A 26,163-nucleotide genomic window follows, 5' to 3' on the forward strand; every position below is an offset into this window, starting at 1 on the left:
GTCTCTACCGGCAGTTTCGAAATCGTCTTCCTTCTTGCTTTCTCTGACGGATTTTACCCACCTCTCCATTGAAGTTAGTGAGAGAATTTGAAAGGCTGCTCTCGCTTCAAGGCTCACAGCTGAAAATCTGTAAGTGTGAGCTCTTTAGTAGTTACATTGGCTGAAAGAGGACAATTCCCCCCCCCCCCCCCCCATTGAAATCAAAAGGCTGTTATGGTAAGACCGATTATGTTCTATACTGTACAGCTAAAACAGCCTGGGGTCAAATATATACCAAACATAATAGGAGGGTTACATAAACATGCCCTTACACGCTAAATGTCTGTTATTACATGCTATATTAATATAACTTTTAGGGAGGAACACTTTTAGTTATGACGTTAAACTATACTTTGTCACGAAATATAGTTGTAGCAAATAGCAAATGTTCGTCTTTGAAACTACCTACACTAGGCCGGATTAACCATTAGGGCAACTGGGCACTTGCCCAGGGGCACATGACATCTAAGGGGCCCAGGACAATGTCAACTAAAATGTTATATCATGTTATGAACGCAGGCCTAACTTTCCTTAATGTGAGTACTTTATTGCAACTCGTTCGATCAAAATATTATGTTAAATCACGTCAAAAACAGTGTTTGTGTAGTCTAGTAGCCAGTGCCGCCGCTCCCATAACGCACACTACGCGCTGTGCGTATGGCACCAACTCCTGAGGGGGCACCAAAAATTGAAATAGCCAACTGAAAAATCATCATAGTTATAATAATGCCGATATTATTTTAGTATAGAAATATTAGGCACGTATATTACAAAACAGGCAGAACAAGAGATATAGCCTATTTAAATGCTCAAAAAAAGTTACGATGGTGCCCCCCCCCAAAAACAAAAACAAATACACACTCAACTTCCCAAGCTCGCTGTGGGTGCCCTTCCGTATCTCAGTGGCCTGACGAACTTTGACAGTAGGCTAGGTCAATTTTTCTAAAATGGGCTTAAAAAGATAACAGGAGTCGGGAAGGAAAAAAGAAAGAAAGAGACTGCGAGATGGTGCCCGTGCATCACTTTCAGGTAAGCCCATGTTTAATCATTGTTAAATATGGGAAATGTGCTGCCAATTTAATGGTTAGCCCATGCATACACCTCAAACTAGCTGACGTTATTGCTAATGTTAGCACACTCAAATATGTTTTAACTTAGGTGCAAGCTAAATTGAAATTACTTTACATTCTATGATGCTTTTATATTCGATTTATCAAATAGTTTTTAAATTAGTAATAAAGGTGGAGAGCTCCTTGGCTAAACCAGGCTAAGAAACGCAAGGTAAGTGGGGCTGAAAAATTAAGAGACAAAAAGACATCACCTTCTCTAGACAAGACTTTACCAATTGAAAAATGGCTTGGGGGGGGCCCAGGGCACAGAAAATTGTTAATCCGGCCCTGTACCTACAGATTTGAAAATTCCGTTGGCTAATTACAGGGCCTAACCTAAATAATGAAAATAAATAATAACTGAACTTGTAACAGTTTTGTTGCAAAGCACACTATTATGGTGAAATGTTATCTCGTGTTTGTTGAGTTAAAACCGAAATATTGTTGTTGCATAGCAAGCATCATAGCAAAAAGGCTAACAAACGTAAGTTTGAGTTAGCCTATACCCACCAATTAACATTAGCCCTTCATTCATGACATGGATACCGTAATAATCATACAGAGACAAATTTTGCATACCTTTATCTTTTTCTCGTTTCTCCTCTTCTTCTTTTCTTTTTTTTCGAAATTGGGCACCTGATGGCTTACTTGACCTTTTCCTGTCCATCTTCTTTGGCACTCAACAGTCAACAGATTTCCCATCCCCCCAACACTGTCACTCACGACCAGAAGTCAAGACTAAACCAATTCACCTTGGTGACCACAATCGTTTTGTGTTACATATTTTTATTAGCCATTTCACACAATAAAAAAAAAAAAAAAAATGTGCAGGAACTTTAGGCCTATATTTATAATATTATGAATGAAATGTGTGTTATTTGGAAGAAAGTCGAGGTGCAACTGACTTTAGCCCACTAATTTAGAGTTTTGCACTATATAGTGGACCCCCCCCCCCATTTTAAAGGTTGAATGGTGTCTCTAGCTGAAAGTATGCTGAAGTAGTTACGTTTGAAAGAGGAGGAAGCTTTTTAATGATTTGAAAGGATTTACCATTACTTTTAATGGGAGAATAATTTGCACAAAAACCTTAATGTCTTAAAAAGTATAAAAGTGAGAAATACCAAAATTCATAGCCAACATCTCCTGAAGGAGCTGAACGTTTTGATACAAAACTTGTAGGAATCGGTGAAAGTATGCAGGACTAGTTAAAGGCCCAAAAAAAAGCGGAAGAACTAAGAAGTTGAAAAACAATAGTGAGAATGCTGAACAGCATTCTCACAACTAGAAAGTGCATTTCCTGCAGAAAATGCGTTGGAATGCTGAAAGATGAATTATTTGTTTTTAAATTGCTGAAAATAGGCTACAGAATTAGAAAATACCCGCAAGCTGAAAGCTGAAATTAATTTCAAAAATGTGTGAGTCACACAAAAGAGGCAGTGTGGAAGCTAAACTGCATCATCTAACAAAGCTAAGTGCTTAAATACAATGCGGGAGAATAAGTTTGAACGTTGTGAAGCAATCGAAGAAATAGTAGAATTTCAAGAGGCAGTGTGGAAGCTGAACTGCATCATCTAACAAAGCTAAGAGCTTAAATAGCCTACAATGCGGGAGAAGCTGAAAGCTGAACTGTTAAACTGTAGAATTAGTATATTAGTTTTAGTAGCTGAAATTATAGTGCTCTAACGCTGCGTTCACACTGCAGCGGAGCGGGCGGCGCGGGGCGTCGGCTTCCAATTCATTTTCAATGAAACCAGGCGTTGACGCTCGCGTAGGGCATTGTGGGAAGGCGAGCGGAGCGGAGCGTTGCAAGTTGGATTTTCTCAACTTTATGTAAATGAGGAGCGTGAAAACGCTAGCGTTGGCCAATCGGATTGGTTTCTTGTTTCTTGTAACGTAGCAACTGTTCGTCATGGTAAACATTTCTAGGTTTGACAATTTCAAGATGGAGGAGAAACTTTTCGTATGTGTCTGCACACCCAGTTCTGTTCAGAACAAAGTTACTAATGTGATGAACCTGAATTTAAAGAATACATTAAACTAATAATGCATGGTGCATGGTTGCCGATGTCGTCATTGTTCCTAGTGTGTTTTTATAGCCTACTTTTAAATTTAGTCTCGTCACATTACGTGACTGTTCTGTGCCACTGCTAGCTCGCTAGCTGTAATGGTAGAAATTCAAGTGGCACTGTGTAGATCTGAGTAGTCAAGAGATGTGGGTTTAATACAATTTATTTAGATTATACAATTACGTAATATTAAACAAAGCTTTGCTGATCAGTCATAACGAAGGACGTGCTAACCACAGTTCGTTCGCCAGAGTGATAAAGAACAATCATAAAGCTTGTGCTTTTATACACTTAAAACAGATCCCCTAATAAATGTTCAATTCATCAATGTAGTGGTCTCTGTGATTGGTTAACACTGGTCAGTGACAGTTAAGACAATATAACCCCCCAGGTCAAGTGACCAAAGTCTTTTGATGTCACGGCTCTTTCTCTAAATGAGGACAGTAAGGATACCCTTAATGAAACACAAACAGGACACAGGACACAATCTCCTCGGCCAAAAGGTCAGGGCTGCTAGATCAACTGATCCATCTATCCATCTCCCTTTAGGCCACAGAACTCAAACATCCCCCAACCTCCGTGCCCCTAGCTTCTCAATCAGGCATCATAAACCAATACCATAAATACCTTAAGACCAACTGCAACATCCATTTGTTTAAACACAACCTCAGTCTATTAAAAATACATTCTTAGTAACTATATCAAAAAATGCCATTACATTCCTTACTTTTTTTTTTTTAACAACAAAGGCATACAAAAGCATACAAAAATATAAAACATCCATACAGATATGGAGGCAAGAAAATAAAGTAACCCCCTTTAATCAAAACATAACCCCAAAAATAACAAGAGAATTACATATCACTCACAGTAGCCTCTTCATCCTTAAATGGTGGAACCCAGTCAGAATCCTCTAAGGGACTATAGTTCATCATTTGAACAGCAAATGATTTAGCCATTGTCTTTTCCACAATCTTCCTTACACAGGGAAACAGACAACAAGCCAAAAACAATAGTATCAACAAAATGACACCTATTCCACACAAAACAGACAGAAGACTGCCTTCCATTTACCAAACATTTCCCAAGAACCGTCAATCCATGACCAAACTCCTTTTGAATCATCAAATCCAGAATGTTCAGACAATTCTAATCTCAAAGTACGCATGCTTGATAATGCTTTAGTGACTGACCCATCACTCGCTGTATTATTGGGAATGTACGTACAACATGTATTATTGAAAAGTACACAAACACCCCCTTTTTCAGCCAACAACATGTCTAGAGCAATCCTGTTTTGCCATGCCATCTCTGAAGTCTTAGCCAATTGTTCTGATAATCCAGAAATCGCATCAACAGTGTAATTAATAAAACGTTGCTGATTATAATATATATAATTAATCCAATCCACATTTTTGTTAACCGTACAATGTACGCAAAAGAATGATTCTAGTCCTGCAGCTACCTGATTTCTAGCTTTAAACTCAGTAGGCACCCCTCTTGGTACTCCAATATCATCTATGTAAATTCCACTATCAAAAGAACCAACAGGAGCAGCTCGTCTCTGTCTGCCTGAATCAACCGTCACATTTCCTAAAGGCTTAATCAACGTCTTACTAGCTAACATCACCTTAGTACACACTCCCACCCATCCTTTTGGTAAACGTGATCTAATTCTACCCCCACAATACCAAAATATATCAGCTATATCGCGTCCTGGATATACCAATGGGCCAGAAGGTGGTGGAGTATGATGTTTTCCCTCACTATCCACACGAACAGAGCTTCTATACTTGTAACAAGGGTGTAAAGTCCCATTAACATCTCTAAACTGCATCGCCTCACAGTATGGATTTACCACCCAAGTATGTCCACAAGTTCCAATCTTTACTTTCCCCTCACTAAAGTTCCCCACGAATACTGTTTTAACAATATCGGAACTTTTCTCGAAACACTCAAACTTTTGCCCTGGAACTATAACAAAATCAATCAGAACATCTTCCGTTCCCTCGTTCTCAATTGGTCCAGTAAGCATAGGACGTACTGCTGCACATCCTAGATTGGAATTTAAATACCAAGCACTAGAACTCTGGTAATGATAGCAGTTAGTGGGACAGACTGGACAATTCCTGAACAAAACCAGATGACTACTGTCCACACATCTCGTTTTATCAATGTCACCTGAAATAATTCGATGGTAATTAAAATAATAACAACTAGTTGAATTAAATGGTGCTGGCATAATCAGTGGAACATCCTTAAGTGGCTGGCAATACACACATGGTGGGTGTTCTTCGCCTAAAACTTGTTTTACTGAATATGTTGCTAACTTATACCAAGAATTAAACTCCATCTCCGATTCCATTTCATCTACAACCTCTCTCTCATCACTTTTCAACATCTGGAACGTTGCAGGTGAAACAGTTGAAGTCATTGGATCTATTGTCATAGTATCATCAGAATTATGCATACTTTTATTAAAATACAAAAGCGAAAATACAATAAGAGCAATAAGAAATGCCATTCCCAAGACAAAACTCACTGCACCCCGTATACCACAAAGTCCAGGCTGTCAGAACTGATGCCATGGTCGTGCATCCGTAGTGGCCATCTTCAGTTGAATGTAGGCAAACTTCTGTCAGGCGGTGTAGTCTAGTCGAATCGATTGCAAACGACGATCAAATTGCTCAGGGCAACTTTCAACGACACTGCACTTTGCGCACAGCTCGGAAATTTCCTTGGTACTACGCAGAACGCGTATCCAATGCTTCCGTCTCCAGACAAGGTGCACGCTTGCAATGGTTAGCGTGTATCCACGTTGCTCTCCCCTCGATCTTAACCGCCGAATTGGTCGTCAGGAGAATCTGGTATGGCCCCGTCCACCTTGGGTTCCTCCAGGACTTGCGTTTCAGGTCCTTCACCACGATCCAGTCTCCCGGTATTAAATCATGCAGCGGTCCAACCACTGGATGAGGAATAGCCTCCTTCACCTGTCTGTGGATATCACATAAAGCAGACGACAAGGTTGCACAGTAATTAAGAATTACATCCTCACATTGGTCAGTCGTAGGCAACTGACCTCTTGTTGGCCCAATCCCTGTATTCGGCGGCCTGCCGAACAGGATTTCAAATGGACTCAATCCATATTTGGGTCTAACTCTAGCCCTCATCTGCAATAACACGATTGGGAGGGCCTTTGTCCATGCCAATCCAGTGTCCTTACAACATTTCATCAACTTATTTTTCGAAGTCCCGTTTTCTCGCTCAACTGCACCCCCGCTCTCTGAATGATAAGCACAGTGTTGTCTCAAATCAATACCAAAATAACTGCCTAGCTTACGAATAGCATCATTAACAAAGTGTGAACCATTATCACTACTTATTCTCAAAGGAATACCCCATCTTGGTATTATCTCAGTTATCAAAGCTTTCACAACTGCACCTGAATCAGCCTTTGAGCTTGGAAAAACTTCAACCCACTTAGAAAACATATCAACAATCACTAAGCAATATTTCTTTCCCTCGCTAGGATTCAATTCAATAAAATCCATCTGCAAATACTCAAATGGCTTCTCTGGTCTTGGCTGTGAAGACTGTCGTGTTTGAATTCCTCTGCCTATGTTACTTGTAACACAAATGAGACACTTCTGACAAAATGACTGTGCATACATAGCAAATCCTCTTGTATGCCAAAATTGACGCATGCTTGATATCATACCACCTTTAGAGGCATGATCTTTCCCATGTGTCAACTGAGCAAAATATCGAAACAGATGTTTAGGTAAACATGGTTTAAGCACGCGACCTTCATCTGGACCATACCAAACTCCATCTCTATTCACACATCCGTCCTTTTTTCAAAGGGCTTTTTCTGGTGGTTTGGCCCAAGTCTGAATGTCCTGTAAACTTAAAGCTGTTAAATTAGGGTTATCTGGACCTGGCAATGCCATCTCCCCATCTCTCACGTCCTGTAAACACAGACCAACATCAAAACGAATACAAGTCATCACATCATCACATACAGGTAATCTAGAAGCTGCTTTAGCCGCAGCGTCTGCTCTGGCGTTTCCCTGTGAAATGTAATCCGTATTGTTAGTGTGAGCCTCACATTTGCATACAGCAATCTGTTCTGGTAATTGCAAAGCATCCAACAGATCCGACACATATTGGTAATGTGCCACTGGCTTTCCCGAGGAAGTAAGAAACTTCCTATGCTTCCATATCATGCCAAAGTCATGTGTAACACCAAATGCATATCGACTATCAGTAAATATGTTAACAACCTTTCCCTTAGCTAACTTGCAGGCCTCAATCAGCGCAATTAATTCCGCAACCTGGGCAGATAAATTCGCTGGTAATGAGTTTGATTTCACAGTGGCATGCAAAGTGACCACTGCATACCCAACTTGATTCGTCCCTGTATCTGGATTTCTAGACGCCAAACCATCAACAAAATATTCACATTCAGCGTTAGGAATAGGTGTATCCCTTAAATCCACTCTTGGTGAACAAACTTCATTAACTGTAGCCACACAGTCATGTTGTTCCCCATCTCCTTCAATCGGCAAGAGAGTAGCTGAATTAAGCACATTACAATGTTTAACCGTAATGTTTGGCATATCCAACAAACACGTATTATACCTCAGCCATCTCGCAGCCGACAAGTGGCAGGTCTTTTGTTCCAACAACAACATAGCCACAGCATGTGGAACCATCAAAGTCAAATCAGCATATCCAACATGCTCGCGTGAAGCGTGCACAGCTTTTTCCGCTGCCGCCACGGCTCTCAAACAAATAGGCAATCCTGCTGCTACAGGATCCAACTTTGCCGAAAAGTATGCCACAGGTCTCAATTTGCCACCATGGTTTTGCAACAAAACTGAAACCATAAATCCATTCTTCACATCAACCATCTGTGTGAAAGGTTTCTCTTGATCAGGTAACCCCAAAGTAGGGCTCGTTTGCAATGCTAATTTCAACTCCCTGAAGGCATTTTCCGCCTCAGGAGTCCACGTGATTTTGTCATGCGCGCTCAGGCCCACAGCATGAGCCATAGCACTCAAAGGAGCCTCAAGAACAGAATAGTTAATAATAAACGTTCTGCAATAAGACGTCATTCCCAAAAAACTTTTCATCTGCTTAACGGTATTGGGTTTAGGAATCGATCGTACAGCAGCAATCCTCTTAGGAGAGAGAGTCTTCCCCTCTTTTGTTAATTCGTGACCCAAGAAGATCACCTTTTCTCGTACAAACTTCAGTTTTGAGGCACTAGCTTTGTGGCCACATTTTTCCAAATGTCGTAGCAGTTGTACAGTGTCCTTTTCACATTGTTTTTTAGTTGGACTCGCCAATAAAATATCATCAACATATTGTAATATCACTGTACCTTCTGTAAGTTTCAATAAATCAAGATCATTTTTCAACGCCTCATGAAAATACGTAGGACTGTCCACAAAGCCTTGTGGCATTCGAGTCCATGTATAAGTTTTACCGTTGAATGAAAAAGCAAACCAAAATTGGCTATCAGTATGAACTGGCACACTGAAAAATGCATTGCTTAAATCTACAACACTAAACCAACCACAATTATCTGGAACTTGATTTAAAATTGTATAAGGGTTTGCAACATTTGAAGCTCTTGGAAACACTGCGTTATTTACCGCTTTTAAATCTTGGACAAACCTCCATTCAGTAGGTTGCCCCTCGTCTTTTCTTTACAGGAAGTATTGGCGTTTGAACTGTAGAACCTCTACATGGTATTATTACCCCTGCTTGTAAAAGTGACTCGAAGACTGGCGTTATGCCATCAATTGCTTCATGTTTCAAAGGATATTGGTGCACACGAGGCCTAAAATCTGATTTAGGCATGATCACAATAGGTTCCATGCTTTTGATTAAACCTACATCATATTTACCCTGAGCCCAGAGCGTTTTTGGTATATCCCGTAATGCAGGTATCAAAGTAACATCACATTGTGGTTCAACATGCGCAAACTGAAGTGTTTTCTCTTCTAACGAAACAGACCTCACTGTCTGTACCACTGAACATAAAACCTTTTTGTAAACATTTAACACTGGGTTGTAGGTCACGCAAGAATCCTGTGTTTGTTGCCAAAATTGCTGTCCCTCACATTGCTTAACCCATAAACCCAAATCTGATCATGCATCATGTCTGTCTTTGACAAGAGCGACATGAGGAAACGAATCAACCTCGCAATATGGGAAATTTGTCTGGATATCTTTTCCAAAACGAGAGTATGACAACTTACAATTTGTTCTAATATTTGACAAAGAAACAGAAACAGCACATCTGTTCTCTGACCAAAACATATTTTTCAACGTCAATTTTTCATTCAAATGATCTTGTCTAAACCATTTGTCTTCAAAAACACCATCTCTGCCCTCACTGGTACGAGCTACCACGTGCAGGTCCTCCACATCATAACAATCGACATCCGTTGAACTGACACGCATGCGCGCTTCGTCAACAAGTTGAGAATTCAGTGAACACACAGCCACCGGATTCAATTTCCAATTGTAAACATATTCTGGTGTACCCATGCCATATTTCACAAAAGAATGGTTTAACATATTCAATTCAACCTCATTTTTTCTTAACAAAGTAATCCCTTCTGGCGCAGAAATCAAACAGATACCGAGTTTGCACATCAAATCTCGTCCTAACAAATTCATCGGACAACAAGTAGAAAACAAAAAAGAATGTTTCACAATCCCTTCTACAGAATCTTTACAAGTCAATGGCACTGTATACCATTATTTAGTCAAAGTACCTGAAGCTGCTATCGACTCAGTGCTTCTACCACTCAATTTAGGAGGAACAGAAAAACTCTCTTCTGTTAACACAGACACAGTGGCTCCTGAATCAACTAAAAATTCAATTCTTTGCCCTTGTACCAATAATGTTATAACCGGTAAACATCTAAAAGGTTCTGAAGAGTATTTAACATAAGTTCCCTCTAACGGAACCTCACTTTCTTCAATTCGTCTGATAGTATTCTGAATTTGTGTGTGCAAGTCGGGATCTGTTACGTCACCAGTTTGAAGTTCTCCATCTGTCTCCGTCCGCAACTCACTCTCCTCTCGGTGGCCCACACCTAGTCAATTCCCAAATGTCTCCTGATTGTTTTCAGCCTCCGGGCAATTTGCACTCCAGTGTCCCATCTGACCACAGACATAACAGGCGTTCCAAGCCGCCATTGGCTTCCCATTATTGGCAAATCGTCGAGGTCCTTGACCTTTCTGGTTTCCTCTGCCAAGGCCTCCACGACCTCCACGACCTCGACCTCTCATTTGGTTCTGGTTTTGGTTCTGGTTCTGGAACATGGTGATGGTAGCCTTCTCCAGGTTTTGATTGCGTTTCTCGATTTTAGCCTTTCTCGCATCTCTCAAGCGTTTTTCTGCGTGATTTGCATGAGCAACAATCACGTTCAGCTTCGCACTGTCCCATGTGACACAAATGTCCTTAACTTTCTCGGAGATTTCTGTATCCATTCCATTCAAGAAACAGTTTCTCAAGTGAGCCTCCCACACAGTAACCTGAGGTTCATTAATATCAGCTGGTACCTCTATTCCTGAGTGAGCATTGTGCAGCTCTGTTAAACGTACCAGATACTCATGACAAAGTTCTCCATCTTTCTGTCTACATCCATTGATTTTTGTCATGTCCAATCTCAAAGGAAAAGCATCACGAACTCGATCGCACACACCAGTTATTGCTAACCGGTATGCGTTATTGTCATTATGGTCCCAATCTGGATTCGAAAGTTTTATGTCATCAACCGGCCATCCAGCATTAATCCGAGAAAACTGTGGCCCAATCTTTGTCATTAAAAGACGCCTCAACTCGTGAGTCGTTGGTTTGAAGTCTCTGCAGAAGGTTACTAATTCTGCAACCATTCTATTGCCGCCCACTTCTCCGGGCAGCGGCAAATGAACCATTGCTTCTTTGATCTCAGACAAAGTCCATGGCCTTTGAACTAGCACAGTGTTTCCATCAGCTCCAGGTGCCTCCACCATAGCTAGCAGAAGGTCCGGAGCAGTTTCAACATTCCCCACGAAAGCACGCTGGTATTTTCTTCCAGATCTCGTGTGGTAAGGAGACTGTCCACCATCTCCTTCCGGTTCCTCTACGTAACGTTCCGGAACGGGAGGATAAAGTGGTCGATATGGTGGTGGGCCAATCGTAGGTGTGCTACCTGTAGCCGCAGCTCCCGTCTCTGGGATCAGCGCTGGCGCTGCTAGCGGCTGCCGTTCGTATTGCCGTTGCAGTTTCTGTTGGAGGGCTTGAAGATGTAGAATTTGCTGTTGTACATCTGGTTGAAGAAGCACCCCCTGGACGATTGCTGGGACATCACCCAATAAGTCCTGGTCTGCTGGCTGTTGAGGTTGCTGCGCTGGAACCGCAGCTGGCACTGGATCTTGGACTGGGGCTGCTGCTTGTGCTGGAGGTGCTCGCGGTGGGCCAACCAGAAGATCTGAGTCGCGAACTTTGAAACACTGAGAAATAGGTGAATTTGTCCCTATCCTACTCTGTCGTAATAAACCCTCTTGATTCCATTCACCAAAAGCTTTCCAATCTGCCTTAAATCTATTTCGTTTTAAAAAACAATCTTTAGTTTCTTCCTCTTTCTGGGTAAGATTGAATTTTAATGTCCTAAGTTGTTTAAGACAAAATGTCCCTTCCTCCGGAAATCCACAGTCGTCTATCCAAATTTCAATTTGCGATAAGCTACTGTTGCCATAATTTCGCTTCATGTAATTCATATTTGGACAGGATAAATCTGCCCCCAGACCATCATAATTCTTGCTTGAACCACAACCCATGTTTTACTTCTTGAAAAGAAACAAACACAAAAGTAAAATCAAGTAATTATCTCCTTTTTTTTTTTTTTTTTTTTTACAATATTACGACTTTTCCAATGCAATTATACCCCTACTAAACACTTTCGTAAATTACAAATAATCAAACAAAATAGAAAATAATTTAAATTTTGATGTTTGTAATTTGTATATAGCCGTTAATTTTGACACCTTTAGGTACTCATACTTCTTTTAATCTCCAAAAACACAACTTTCAATTAACAAAAAATAAACTTGAACACGCGTGTAAAAAACTCAAACCCTTGTTTTGAAAATCCCTCAGGATATATCCTAACTTTTGTTCTCCACTTTCAGGGACTCAAACCCTTTGTAAACACTCTCACTCACACAGCTGATTACCTCACTTAGTATACTTTTCTCTCGGGACTTAGAATCACGTTTAGGCCGTTAATAAATAGGAACTGTTTTGACATCCAAAGCCAATACAATTTCTCAAACTATCACTAACCCAACATATTCTAATCCTTAGGGTCTCAAAAAGACACATAACACGATATAACATGTGAATTTATCTCCCTCTATGTGTTTGTTCGTCAACAACACTACCTCTCTGTGTATCCGTCGACACACTTCTGCAGACGTTTTTTTACGACTTACACGTAAAAGATATGTTCAACAACATTACCTTATTAATTCGTACGACTTTACACGTACAGGACAGTTTTACCTCTGCCCAATTATTTACTTAACCAAATTATTGACAATAGCCTAAAAACACACATTTAGACAATTCAATATCACACAGTGACCGAATATCTCACCGGTTCTTTCAAGATCCCGCGTCAGCAACAGCGCAACCGGCCAGGCCCCCACGAATCGGTCCCGCTTTCTCTGAAAATTTTGGATAGAGGTAAAGGCGGCTATGCCGGATTGATCAGATCACCTTTTCTAAGGGAGTCCTGTCCGTTGAACGCTGAGCAAACGAGGATCCCCGTACTCGGCCACCAAATTGTAATGGTAGAAATTCAAGTGGCACTGTGTAGATCTGAGTAGTCAAGAGATGTGGGTTTAATACAATTTATTTAGATTATACAATTACGTAATATTAAACAAAGCTTTGCTGATCAGTCATAACGAAGGACGTGCTAACCACAGTTTGTTCGCCAGAGTGATAAAGAACAATCATAAAGCTTGTGCTTTTATACACTTAAAACAGATCCCCTAATTCATCAATGTAGTGGTCTCTGTGATTGGTTAACACTGGTCAGTGACAGTTAAGACAATATAACCCCCCAGGTCAAGTGACCAAAGTCTTTTGATGTCACGGCTCTTTCTCTAAATGAGGACAGTAAGGATACCCTTAATGAAACACAAACAGGACACAGGACACAATCTCCTCGGCCAAAAGGTCAGGGCTGCTAGATCAACTGATCCATCTATCCATCTCCCTTTAGGCCACAGAACTCAAACATCCCCCAACCTCCGTGCCCCTAGCTTCTCAATCAGGCATCATAAACCAATACCATAAATACCTTAAGACCAACTGCAACATCCATTTGTTTAAACACAACCTCAGTCTATTAAAAATACATTCTTAGTAACTATATCAAAAAATGCCATTACACTAGCCCAGCCTACAAACGACTGGTTGAGTGACCGGTGGCGTAACATGTATTCTACTGTAATCTTGCACTAGTAAAATCTTGCACTTACATAAATGTTGTGTAAAAGTGGTATTTTGATCGATATTGTGAGTACATGAACCCAAATCTGCACGCTTGGCCATGACTACAACAGTGACCTTAGAGAACTACAACTCTGTATTAACTTGTCTAACACGCCCCCGAGCGTGATGTACTGTGGGAAGGCAAGCGATGCAGAGCGTTAAAAAACGCTGCAGTGTGAACGCAGCGTTAGTCTTTTAATGAGACGAGTTGACTGAATAGCTCTGTCTTGTGACTCCACTTATCAGCTAATACAAATCACCTGTGTGAGAGACTGAGTGGTGCGTGTCTGTCGTTGCCACGGTGATGGTGCAGCTATGATTGCTAACGCGCCGAGGGCAGAGAATAACAGAAATGTAGCTAGAATCCACACCTCAAACAAGTTAACCTAGACGCAAAACTATACGTCCAATCCAAAAAAAAATCAGAGACCCAAGACTCTGCCTAAACCAGAGATGTCCTTTATATGTCTGTGCGGTCCTTTATACGACTCTACCGGCAGTTTCAAAATCTTGTTCTTTTTGCTTTCTCTGACGATTTTGTCACCAGATTTGCATTGGTCTCTATGGGGCGAGAGTTGGACTTTGTCTCGCTTTCATGGGGCTCTGAACAAATGTGTACATCTGTTGGATTCAACAGACAACTGTCTACGACCAGCACAAAATTAGCTATCTATTGATCCAAAAACGAAGCATGAAGAGCGAAAATTGTGCCAATGCTGGCAAACTAGAAATATTTTTTCAACGACATCCAAAGCTGCCCTCCACTCTAAGCGTTTCAGTCTGCACTCTAGGGTTTCCCGTAAACACCCATGTAAATCTCAGAAACGGCTTGAAAAAGTAATGAAACATAATCAGTGATATTGCAAAAAGTTGAATAGATATAAAAAAGCTGAATTATTTAAAAATAGTTTAGGGTTTTGTCAACATTTTAAAGTTTAAATGGTGGCTCTAGCTGAAAGATTGAGGAAGAAGAAGGATTTGGAAGTTGAAGAAGTTTAAAGAAGTTTGAGAGGATTTGAAAGAAAACTCCATTGGAAACCCATGTTAAAAATATTATGAATATTGATTTATATTAATTCAAGCATAAGAGGTACAAAGCTGAAAAGTCATAGCACCCATGGCCTGAAACTGCTGAAGTTTTTGATAGCTGAACGGTTTTAATAGCTGAAGATTTGAAGGCGCTGAAAGGTGCCACGGAAGAAATAGAAGATAAATAATAATAACTAGAAAGGCATTTCCTGCTGAAAATGCGTTGGAATGCTGAAAGATGAAATTATTTTTCTTAAATTGCAGAAAATACAGAACTGAGAAAATACCCGCAAGCTGAAATGAATGTCAAGAAATGTGTGAGTCACACAAAAGAGGCAGTGTGGAAACTGAACTGCATCATCTAACAACGCTAAGAGCTGAAATACAATGCGGGAGAAGCTGAAAGCTGAACTGTTAAACAGAAGAAGAAGTAGGCCTAGGCTAGCTAGTCATAAAAAGAATATTATTGTCTTATCAGCTGAAATTATAGTTGGGATAGTAATAGCAGTAGCAGATGTGTGCATTGAGTGCGTTTACTCGGCTTTCTTAGTAGGATTCAATGTGTTGATGGAATGAAACATACAGCAGTAGGGCCGATACAGGAAGACACGGCGACACTTTGTTGCAGAAGGATGATGGTGCAAGTTTTGTCCGTGGAGCATACGACGATTAATAAAAAAGAATAATGTAGACGCGTTTATTGAGTAATCGCATAACTAATTACACATGTAAACGGAGTAATCGTATTATTGGCATAAACCGACAATTGCTAGTAATCGGGTTTCTCATGGTCAAGTAAACGTACCAATCACCTATTTGAGAGACTGAGTGGTGCGTGTCTGTCGTTAGGGTGATGGTGCAGCTATGATTGCTAACGCGCTGAGGGCAGAGAATAAGAGAAATGTAGCTAGAATCCACACCTCAAACATGATAACCTAGACGCAAAACTGTACGTCCAATCCAAAATCTAAGGATATTTTCCGAGACCCAAGACTCTGCCGAAACCAGAGATATTCTTTATATGTCTGTGCAGTCAGAAATACGACTCTACCTGCAGTTTCGAAAACGTGTTCCTTTTGCTTTCCTGGTGCGTGTTTGTTTGGTTGCCACGGTGATGGCGCAGCTGTGATGGCTAACGAGCTAGGCAGAGAGAAAAACGAACGTTTACCTAGCATCCACACCTCAAACAAGTTGACCTAGACGCAAAACTATACGTCCAATCCAAAAAATAAGGATATTTTCCGAGACCCAAGACTCTGCCGAAACCAGAGATGTCCTTTATATTTCTGTGCGGTCAGAAATACGACTCTACCGGCAGTTTCAAAATCTTGTTCTTTTTGCTTTCTCTGACGATTTTGTCACCAGATTTGCATTGGTCTCTATGGGGCGAGAGTTGGACTTTGTCTCGCTTTCGTGGGGCTCTGAACAAATGTGTACGTCTGTTGGATCCAACAGACAACTGTCTACGACCAGCACACAATTAGCTATCTATTGATCCAAAAATGAAGCATGAAGAGCGAAAATTGTGGCAATGCTGGCAAACTAGAAATATTTTTTCAACGACATCCGAAGCTGCCCTCCACTCTAAGCGTTTCAGTCTGCACTCTAGCGGTTTCACGTACACACCCATGTAAATCTCAGAAACGGCTTGAAAAAGTCATGAAACATAATCAGTGATATTGAAAAAGGTTGAATAGATATCAAAAAGCTGAATTATTTAAAAATAGTTTAGGGTTTTGTCAACATTTTAAAGTTTAAATGGTGGCTCTAGCTGAAAGATTGAGGAAGAAGAAGGATTTGTAAGTTGAAGAAGTTTAAAGAAGTTTGAGAGGATTTGAAAGAAAACTCCATTGGAAACCCATGTTAAAAATATTATGAATATTGATTTATATTAATTCAAGCATAAGAGGTACAAAGCTGAAAAGTCATAGCACCCATGGCCTGAAACTGCTGAATTTTTAGATAGCTGAACGGTTTTAATAGCTGAAGATTTGAAGGCGCTGAAAGGTGCCACGGAAGAAATAGAAGATAAATAATAATAAGTTGAGTAAAGATTCAAAGAACAATACTTGGAATGCTGCTTCAGCATTCCAACAATAAGTTGAATAAAGATTCAAAGAACAATACTTGGAATGCTGCTTCAGCATTCCAACAATAAGTTGAATAAAGATTCAAAGAACAATACTTGGAATGCTGAAGCAGCATTCCAACAATAACTAGAGAGGGTACAATTTCTGGGGAAATTGTAGGGTGTGCTTGCTTGCGTCGGTTGCACAGGGGTCCGTTTTTGGATGACATTTTTACAACTGATATTTCTGTGTGAAATGCAAAATGCATACTTATTATTCATAAAGATTACATAGATTTAAAATATTTTTTTTGCTGCTCATTTACAACTGAAAATACGAGTGAAGTGTAGAATGAAATAGATGTCTTCAGATGTCTAGCAGACCGGTGTAAAAATTGACCTAATCTCTATGACTTAAACGTCCTTTTAAGTTTTTCCCTTCTCGTGATATTTTAAGGCATTTAGCCTACTCATATTGCATTCATTCATGAATAAAGAACCCCCTTTGAAGATTATTCTACGACGTTACCAGCAGTAGAAGATGGAATCGCGATTCAAACAGTACCATCTGCTAACTGAAAATATGCCCCCAAAAACGTAAATAAGCTTGACATTTATTTAGTGGAAAATCGCTTTCATAAAAAGCTCACTGGTAGCGATCATTGTCAGTAACAACGCCAAGTGCGATATAGCCCTGTGTGGAGAAGCTGCCCCGGTAAATTGTACAGTACAGTACACTACTGCTGTGTTCGTCTTGGTAGCGATTGCGTTGGTTGAATTTGATTTAACGTTCCGTTGTACGGTTTAGGCTGAAATTAATTATTTTCATGAACAGATTGACAACGTTTATGCTGTGGCAATGAAGTTAAGGTTAGTAGTTAGATAGACTTTTGATTTAAGTAAGGGGAGTGCCGAACATGTTCTGTCGCCGTTTGACTTCCTACAGCTGTGTAGATGTTTTTGTAGTGTCTCGCGTAGGCTACAGCGTTGCAGTGAGCAACACTGGTTTGAAACCACAGGTAATGATAATTTCACCCACAAATCGTTTACTTGTAATGTAATGTCATAATAAATCCTACAACGAAAATGTATTTGTGAGGAATGTTTATTTTAACGATTGAAAACAGATGCATCATAGACCAATGTAGTATGTGTTGCCCGGCCAACAGAGGCTAATGTCATGATGCTAATACTTCAGTGACATAGTAGACTACTGTTTCCGAAAGTAGATGTATTTCCTTAATAAAATCAGCTTATATTGTACATTACACGTCACAATTGTGTGTCATATCACAAAGTAAAATTAGTAAATAGTTATCACCCTGGCCTCTTTGCTTGTGGCGTTTCTGCAGCTCCCTTGCAGTAAAGCAGTTAGCTTAGCTATCTCCCAGAAGTTAACGAGCTGCTAAACTAATGTTCTGCTAGAGGTAGTCACGCGAGTTTTCGTGACGTTAGTGACGTAAGTAGCGTCATTGACTGTGGCTAGCAAGTTAGCCACCGTTAGCTTCACTTTTCGCCACAAAAACGTAATTTCCACTTAAACCATGCAACGGAACGTAAATCCCAATAGAAGCAACTCAATCGCTACCAAGACGAACCTTTTGACACCGCCGTTGTGTATGTAGTCCAAATATTGACTGAGTTTTAGGGGGGCAAAAAGAAATAATAATATATATGTGAGAGAACAAAGGTTGTGCTCTCGCCGAAGGCTTGAGCACACCCAATAAGTTGAATAAAGATTCAAAGAACAATACTTGGAATGCTGAAGCAGCATTCCAACAATAATAAGTTGAATAAAGATTCAAAGAACAATACTTGGAATGCTAAAGAAGCAGCATTCCAACAATAAGTTGAATAAAGATTCAAAGAATAATACTTGGAATGCTGAAGCAGCATTCCAACAATAAAGAGAAACAGGAAAACAATAGTGAGAATGCTTAACAGCATTCTCACAATAAATATATATGTGAGAGAACAAAGGTTGTGCCCTTGCCGAAGGCAAAGCACACCCAATAAGAATACGTACAAAAATATCATTAAAAAACGGACCCCTGTGCAACCGACGCAAGCAAGCACACCCTACAATTTCCCCAGAAATTGTACCCTCTACTTGTTGCTTGCTTTTTCCACAGGTACACTCTTGCACTTTTGAGGTTCTTGGTGTTTAATTGTAACTTGTCTAACTACATGCTCTTATTGTTTTTCCCTCTGCGACTTATTTGGTTTCACAATGTATATATGCTTCATGTTTGGCTACCCGCAATGTTTGGGGCTATCTCGTTGTTATGATCAGTGACATATGCACTTTTGTAAAAACTCTCTCTTGGAAGTCGCTTTGGATAAAAGCGTCTGCTAAATGCGTAAATGTAAAGAAAAATTGTGGAATTACAGTACATCCATGAGAGTCAGTCATACACAATAAAGTTAATAAGACACCTATCTTATCTTAGGCCTGCGGCAGCAAAACACCACAACAATGCTGAATGTTCATATTGGAAAAAAACAATTATGAACAGAGCCCATTTATAGTTTTGTAGTTACATAAATACATAAAATAATCAATTTTATGACACTCGGTTTTATCATTTTTCACAATGTGCAAATATATCTCAAAGTTGATGCCTTTGAATTAATTCTAGTTGAAATGATCATGCTGGAGAATCCCTTGATAAACAACACTGTATTGGTCTACATAGGAGGAGTCTAACACATCTAACCATGGACGTCCATAATTGCCTCTATAGTGTGTCTCAAAGAACCACTCTTTTTATTTATTTCTATTTATTGTAATGCTAAAATGGCTATGTATTGGAATGCTAAAATATCTCTCATGTTACATTAAAAAAAGATTTGTAGTAATTAGAGCCCCAAACGTCCGGCTTCAAAATATGAACATTTCTTAGAAATTACAATTCTGTACAATCGCACGCAGCCCTCCACCATATTCGGCAGCAGGTTGGAGTGAAAGCAGAGCTCAGAAATGCTCGTAAGCATAATACTGTAGTAAGATTAAAAAACAACATCTAGTAGCACACCTCATAATGTTAACACAATGACTGTTAATAGTGCACACTGTGATCCCAGCTGCCTGTCAGTCTCCTGACACCAGAAGAAAGCTGTCAGAAAACTGTGCTTAATGTGTTCTGTACTCTGAGAACCATACTGTATTATCCTCTGGGACCAGACCCCAGGTGCTTTCTTCACAACAACAAAGTCCTGTAGTTATGATGGCAACCTATCCTTAAAAAATTGAATGATATAGGAGGAAGTGTGCTAGCTGCAAGCAATGTTTATTTTATTTTGTTATTGACAAATTCACTCACAGTGGGTTCTGGAGGTGAGGGTATGGTGCATTTTAACCAAACTGGAATGCAAATTACACCTCTCTCAAACTGTCTCGTTGTAGTCTGTCTCTCTCTCTCTTTTTCACACTCATGCACAAATAGACTTGGTTGCCTACAGCGAGAGTGGTGGACCCCCGGTGTGGTCAGATTTCACATCTGAATGTCACCCAGTTTATGGCCTAGCTTGTGTCTAAGTGGGCCTTTAAGAGGTACTGAGCCATTAGGGGCACTTTACCATAAAAACTGCAACATTTACACTGCTGAAACATTGTTTCGGAACCTTAAAAGATTGAGGTTATTACTGGATCTAATAGTAGGTCTGTGTCTTTGTGCAATGGATGTGTGTGTGTGTTTGTGCATGCATGTATCTACGGAAGTCTACGAAATTGTGAGGACAGGACTGGGTGGGATGGGTTGCCCAGATAGAAAAGAAAGAGAGAGACAAAGAGTGTGGAGTGTGGCCTGACTGGCCTTAGCCTGCGGTGGCTGTGAGCCTCCATGTGTGGTAAAGCAGTATGAAGGCCTGCATGTCTCAGAGTTGTCTCCATCATGGGCCCTGGAGACATAGTGTCCTCTTGACCCCCTCCGTATTCCTCCAGTCATCATCCTTTCACGGCCTCACCACGCAGCACTGGGCTGCCCCGGGCCACAGCTGACTTTTCTCTGCAGTGTCTGCAGTCTGCGCCAAATGCAGGGTACAGGAGAAAGCACCCTCTCTCTTTCTCTCCTTCGCTCCCACTGCTTTGCTGCCAAGGCTGACCGACTTAACAGCTGCTGGGTATTGCACTTAGAAAGTAATTTGTTAAAATCAAATTGATCTCTCTATTTCCACCTCCACACTCCCAGGTTGCTTCTGGGTGAGCACCACTGAACATCAGCAGATGCTGGCAGTCCAAGAGAGAAACAGAGACTGAATAACAGAGAGTGAGAGAAAGAGACAGAGACAGATAGTGGTGCCACAGGCAGGTGGGTAAGGTATGGCAGCAGTGTAAACAACATATTAAGGCTTGCACACACAACCTGGGTCTGGTCAGGCAAGTCTCTCTCAACAAGTCAAGCCTGCTGAAGCAAAGAGCAGCGGCAATGCCTGTTTATAATTGATATAAAAAATACAGAAAGTTTTATTTAAATTATTGATAAAAATTGTTTTGTGGACGTGTGCTTCGGGTCAGTCAAAAAGTCTAACTTTTGTAAATTACCGAAATTCCGATGGTCTGCTTTTATTTTGAAAGGTGTGTAGCCTCACATGGTGCCGCCCACATTCTAGAACACTAATAGGTTTGTTCGACTTCATGCAGCATTGGTGGCACTGATAGGCGGCTGACTTGAAGCAGTGGATGCTGGTTAGAATTTTTGGCCGACTTGAGACGGCGCCGACTCCACATCACTGTGTTGTTTGCCATCAAAGTACGCGAGTGCCATTCGAGAGTGGACGGCTGGGTCAGCCCAGAGCCATAGAGAGAAAGAGTTGCATCAACTCTAGGAATGCTAGGTGGTCATGTGGTTCATCTGTTTCGGAAAAGTTTCAAACAAAGCCGAGCGCGAGATTAAATAGAGCTTCACAAAAATACTAATGAACAAAATGATATGCGTATTGATAGCTAAAAATGTGGTCTGACCTGTGGGATGTCTGTTATATTCATGAATTACGGTAAACTAACTAAAATTGGTCAGAAAATAGACTCTTAGCTAATGCCCTAGCTAGACTATGTATCCTGTTATTGATTATGACATGACGGACGGTATGTTATAATGGTCTCTAACTCAAAGTTTGCTTAGTAAGCATTCATGTTACGAATAGATAAACTACGTTGTTGGTTAAACACCACTCTGGTGTTTGATGGTTCCTTGACATTGTGTATAGTGTCGCAACCTTGGAGCTCGGGGTCAGGTGATCCAGGGGAAGTATCACAGACTCGAGTCTGTGATACACTGCTGCACCTTGTCAGCCAATCAGAGAGAGCCGCTGCATATAAGCTGGCCAGTACAGGGAAGCATGGGAGAGCAACCACAGTGAGAGCTGCATTGGACGAAGAACACCTTGTTTTCTTCTTTCATCAGGCCTAGAGAGCCACCAGTGAGACAGGGCCTGGCGGTGGATCTTTTCCTCCACTGGGAAGTATTTTGTTTGATTGTGACTTTGATTTTGTGATTTTGCTTAATAAATACCCTACCTGGGTTGATCTTTCCTTGGTTGTGCTGTTTACGAGGTCAAAGCCTGAGTGAGCTCCCTGGTTACCACAATAACCTAATCTCATCCCATTTCTAGAGCCAACCAACTCCAAGATTATTTGTGCAAAGCGATCAGTAATATTACCTTTCTTCATAACAGCTCATAACTTACTTTGTTGCACATTGTTTAACTGATTTACAGTAACCTTTTACGCATTGCTTTTGCTAAATTAACTACACTAGTGCACAGTGCCCCTGATGCTCTTGGTGATTAAGATGTCAGTGAAACACACAAATACTGACTATAGATGTGATATAATCGGTGGCACATACACACACATACAGTTTTTTAAAAATTAATTTCACTGCACTCCGTTGGATTATAAAAAGGAAACCTGCGAAGTGCCCCGTTCTCCAGATAATCGTGGGAAACTAACGTAGGACACACAAACAAACACACAGATTCCTGGCATTATTAAAGAGATCGCTAACTAGCATCACATATCTCCGTACTTTAAGATAAGGTTTAATATACTAGATGGATACCACCATTCGACTGTGATAAGATTTTTTTGGAAGATTAAATATGGTGTATATTTCACTTATTACTTTCTTACCTTCAGAGAGTACCGACAGCTGTTTCTCAATGACGCTGCCGCTTTGTTTGGAACTTTTATGCTCTCCATGAATGGCCATATTGGGAAAACAATTGAAGGCAAAGGAGTTGACGCTACTCTTTCTCTCTATGGCTCTGGGTCAGCCAGCGCAGCTTCTCCAGAGCAACTGCACAAGCTCTGATGATGACACAGCTATTTCATGATTGGCCAGACTCACACACATCAACCATTACATGTTTTAGTATTTATTCTGACACTTGCAGCTCCGCTAATGCTCAAATAGCCTACGGATTAAACAGTACAATTTAATAACATATGGTGCCATTTTTATTTGATTTCTATCATGTCCAGTTTGACAGTGAGAAAATAATGCATGATTCATCATGATGACTGACATAAACACAGCAAACCACGGGAAGCAGAAAACGTCAACTTGATGCTTCTGTTTTCAACTCCTCCCCTGACTGCAGGCGGCAACTTTCGCCGATCGATCCAGCCACAGCCGATGTCAAACACACCTAGTGAATACTGCCCAATTTTTTGGGATACATGATAAGGCGGGCGTGAAATAATGCTTGATTCATTTTTATGACTGTATTTTATAGACAGAATGGAGAAATGAGGTAATCAGTCAGTGGACAAAAATCACAGGGCCTGCGACGAAATATTTGTGGGTGCCCCTCCATTGAGTCATGGGCTGCCAAGAGCACTCCCTAGATCCAGGCCCCGTGAGAAAATTCCAGGTTGTCTGTCCTGTGGACAAGTCTGGATCTAATGGCTACAGTAGATCAGAAGATCATTCGTACAAGAGAGACAAAGCAAACTTTACAAATTCTTATTCATGTTATTGTAATATCTATATCATGTTCTGTTGATAACTTTTAAGTAAAAAGTCGATAACAGAAGATAAAAGTTTTAACGTATGTTGAATGATTTCTATTCATCCACAACACATGCAAAAGCTGACAATAGCTTTACATCTACATCACGTAGATTAATTGGGCACACCCAAAATCGGGAGTGTGGATGGATAATGGTCGGCCACTTAAAATCAAGAGTTATTACAATTCAAAGTAAGGAGCAGGAGCTACAAGCTTGTCTGGTTTTCCTCCAATTATTCCCTTGCAATGAAAATACAATAGTCCTACAATGTAGGACTATTGTCCTACAATGTAGGACTATTGTCAGGGAGTCAGGTGGCTGAGCGGTTAGGGAATCGGGCTAGTAATCTGAAGGTTGCCAGTTCGATTCCCGGCCGTGCTAAATTATGTTGTGTCCTTGGGCAAGGCACTTCACCCTACTTGCTTCGGGGGAATGTCCCTGTACTTACTGTAAATTGCTCTGGATAAGAGCGTCTGCTAAATGACTAAATGTAAAATGTAATGTAGAGATGTTAAAAAATCGAATGTAATGAATAATTTAGCATATCTTAAATATCTTACATGTATTTGGTTATTTTATAAGATCTCGAGTTGAGGATCCACTGAGAAGAATTGGTCCTGAAGTTTCCCTATTCTGACTGTCCAAGCTCATACAGAGAGGACAACACTACAATTTGCCAGGCCCTAACAGTCTCTGGCACAATCATGGAAACCATAAGTTAATCGGGTACACCTAAATATTAGTAGGCCTGTTGCAGTGGTCTTTGACCATGAAACCTTAGATGTTCCAGGCATGCAGTCAATCTTCTTATTCACTCCATAGAAAGTGTACGGAAGAGTAGACGGTTTCAACTGACATGTACCTTACTGCTTCCATAAACAATTACAGCAGCACTGTTTTTGACAGTGTGTTGGCAGCAGTGCACCAGTATGGGCTACCATTACGTGTGGGGTCAGACAAATGTGGAGAAAATATCCAGGGGGCCCAGTTCATGATCCACGAAAGGGAACAGACTGTCATTCCGACATCACTGGTCGATCGGTCTACAATCAGAATCAGAATGGGATTTATTCGCCATGAAAGTTTGCACATACAAGGAATTTGCTTTGGCAGGAAGGTGCATACAATAAACATATAGGGACCTAAAATTTAAATATGTGGACTATCTATACTAAGGGTACATAAACTAGCAGTACTAAGTGGGATTAGAATTAAATTAAATATACAATAAAATAAAATATAAGTTGCCGTAAATTACAATATAAAAATACAAAAATACAAATATTACAAAAAATACAAATGTACAAGATACAATTTTGTAATGCAGTGCAAAAAGCAGTGTGTTTTAAGCAGGAAGTCATTAGAGTCAGTGTGGTTCCTTGGCCTTGTTGAAGAGGCCAACAGCGGAAGGGAAGAAACTGTTTTTGTGGCGTGAGGTATTGGTCCTGATGGACCGCAGCCTTCTGCCGGAGGGGAGTGACTGAAACAGGGAGTGTCCAGGGTGGGAGGAGTCGGCCACAATCTTCCTCGCTCGCCTCAGGGTCCTCGAGGTGTGCAAGTCCTCGAGGGTAGGCAGATTGCAGCCAATCACCTTCTCAGCAGTGCGGATGATACGCTGATGATACCAGACGGTGATGGAGGAGGTGAGGATGGACTCAATGATGGCTGAGTAGAAGTGCACCATCATTGTCTTTGGCAGGTTGAACTTCTTCAGCTGCCGAAGGAAGTACATCCTCAGCGGAAGGCATGTACAGAAAACTAGGATTTACTTTAAATTACGTTTATTACAGTCCTGCGACACCCACAAATATTGGATTGATTACATTTTACTGTCAAACCTTTAGATTTATTGATTGCTATCAGGATGTGAAGTTTATTCGAGCCAATATTACCTACCCTACCTTTAACCCCACCACCACCACTCTTCTCAATTAGGGGACTGAATATTCAGTCATAAAATAGTCAAATAGTCATGGGTACATATGTTTAAGTCTGAGTAGTCATGAACCAAAAGGCTAATTTATTTCCACATGTATATATATACATATATATATATATAGTATATAGTTTAAATAGTTTTGAAGGCTTAGGTTTTATTTAGAAATTGTGATGTGTTCTATCATGATTGCCCGAAATGGCTATCCCATACTTGCAAACTTTTTTCTTGTAGAATTGTGAATATTATTTGCTACTCTGTCAGTTTGTAATAAAACAAGGTATTGGCTACAAAAAGGGGTGACAGCTTGTTGAATATGGACGTTTTTGCACTC

The 26,163-nt window shown here is 40.5% G+C and overlaps 1 long non-coding RNA gene across 1 annotated transcript in view; it reads left to right on the forward strand.

The window, feature by feature from the left end:
• The first annotated feature begins 940 nt into the window (after positions 1–940).
• Positions 941–26,163, forward strand: part of LOC134022082 (uncharacterized) — a 199,745-nt gene continuing 174,522 nt past the window's right edge. Inside the window, exon 1 of the long non-coding RNA XR_009930612.1 lies at positions 941–1,068. This is a non-coding gene — a long non-coding RNA (uncharacterized LOC134022082). The remainder of the gene's footprint in view (positions 1,069–26,163) is intronic.

The sequence above is a fragment of the Osmerus eperlanus genome, chromosome 6, assembly GCF_963692335.1.
Source record: "Osmerus eperlanus chromosome 6, fOsmEpe2.1, whole genome shotgun sequence".
In the NCBI taxonomy this organism is placed as follows: Eukaryota; Metazoa; Chordata; class Actinopteri; order Osmeriformes; family Osmeridae; genus Osmerus; species Osmerus eperlanus.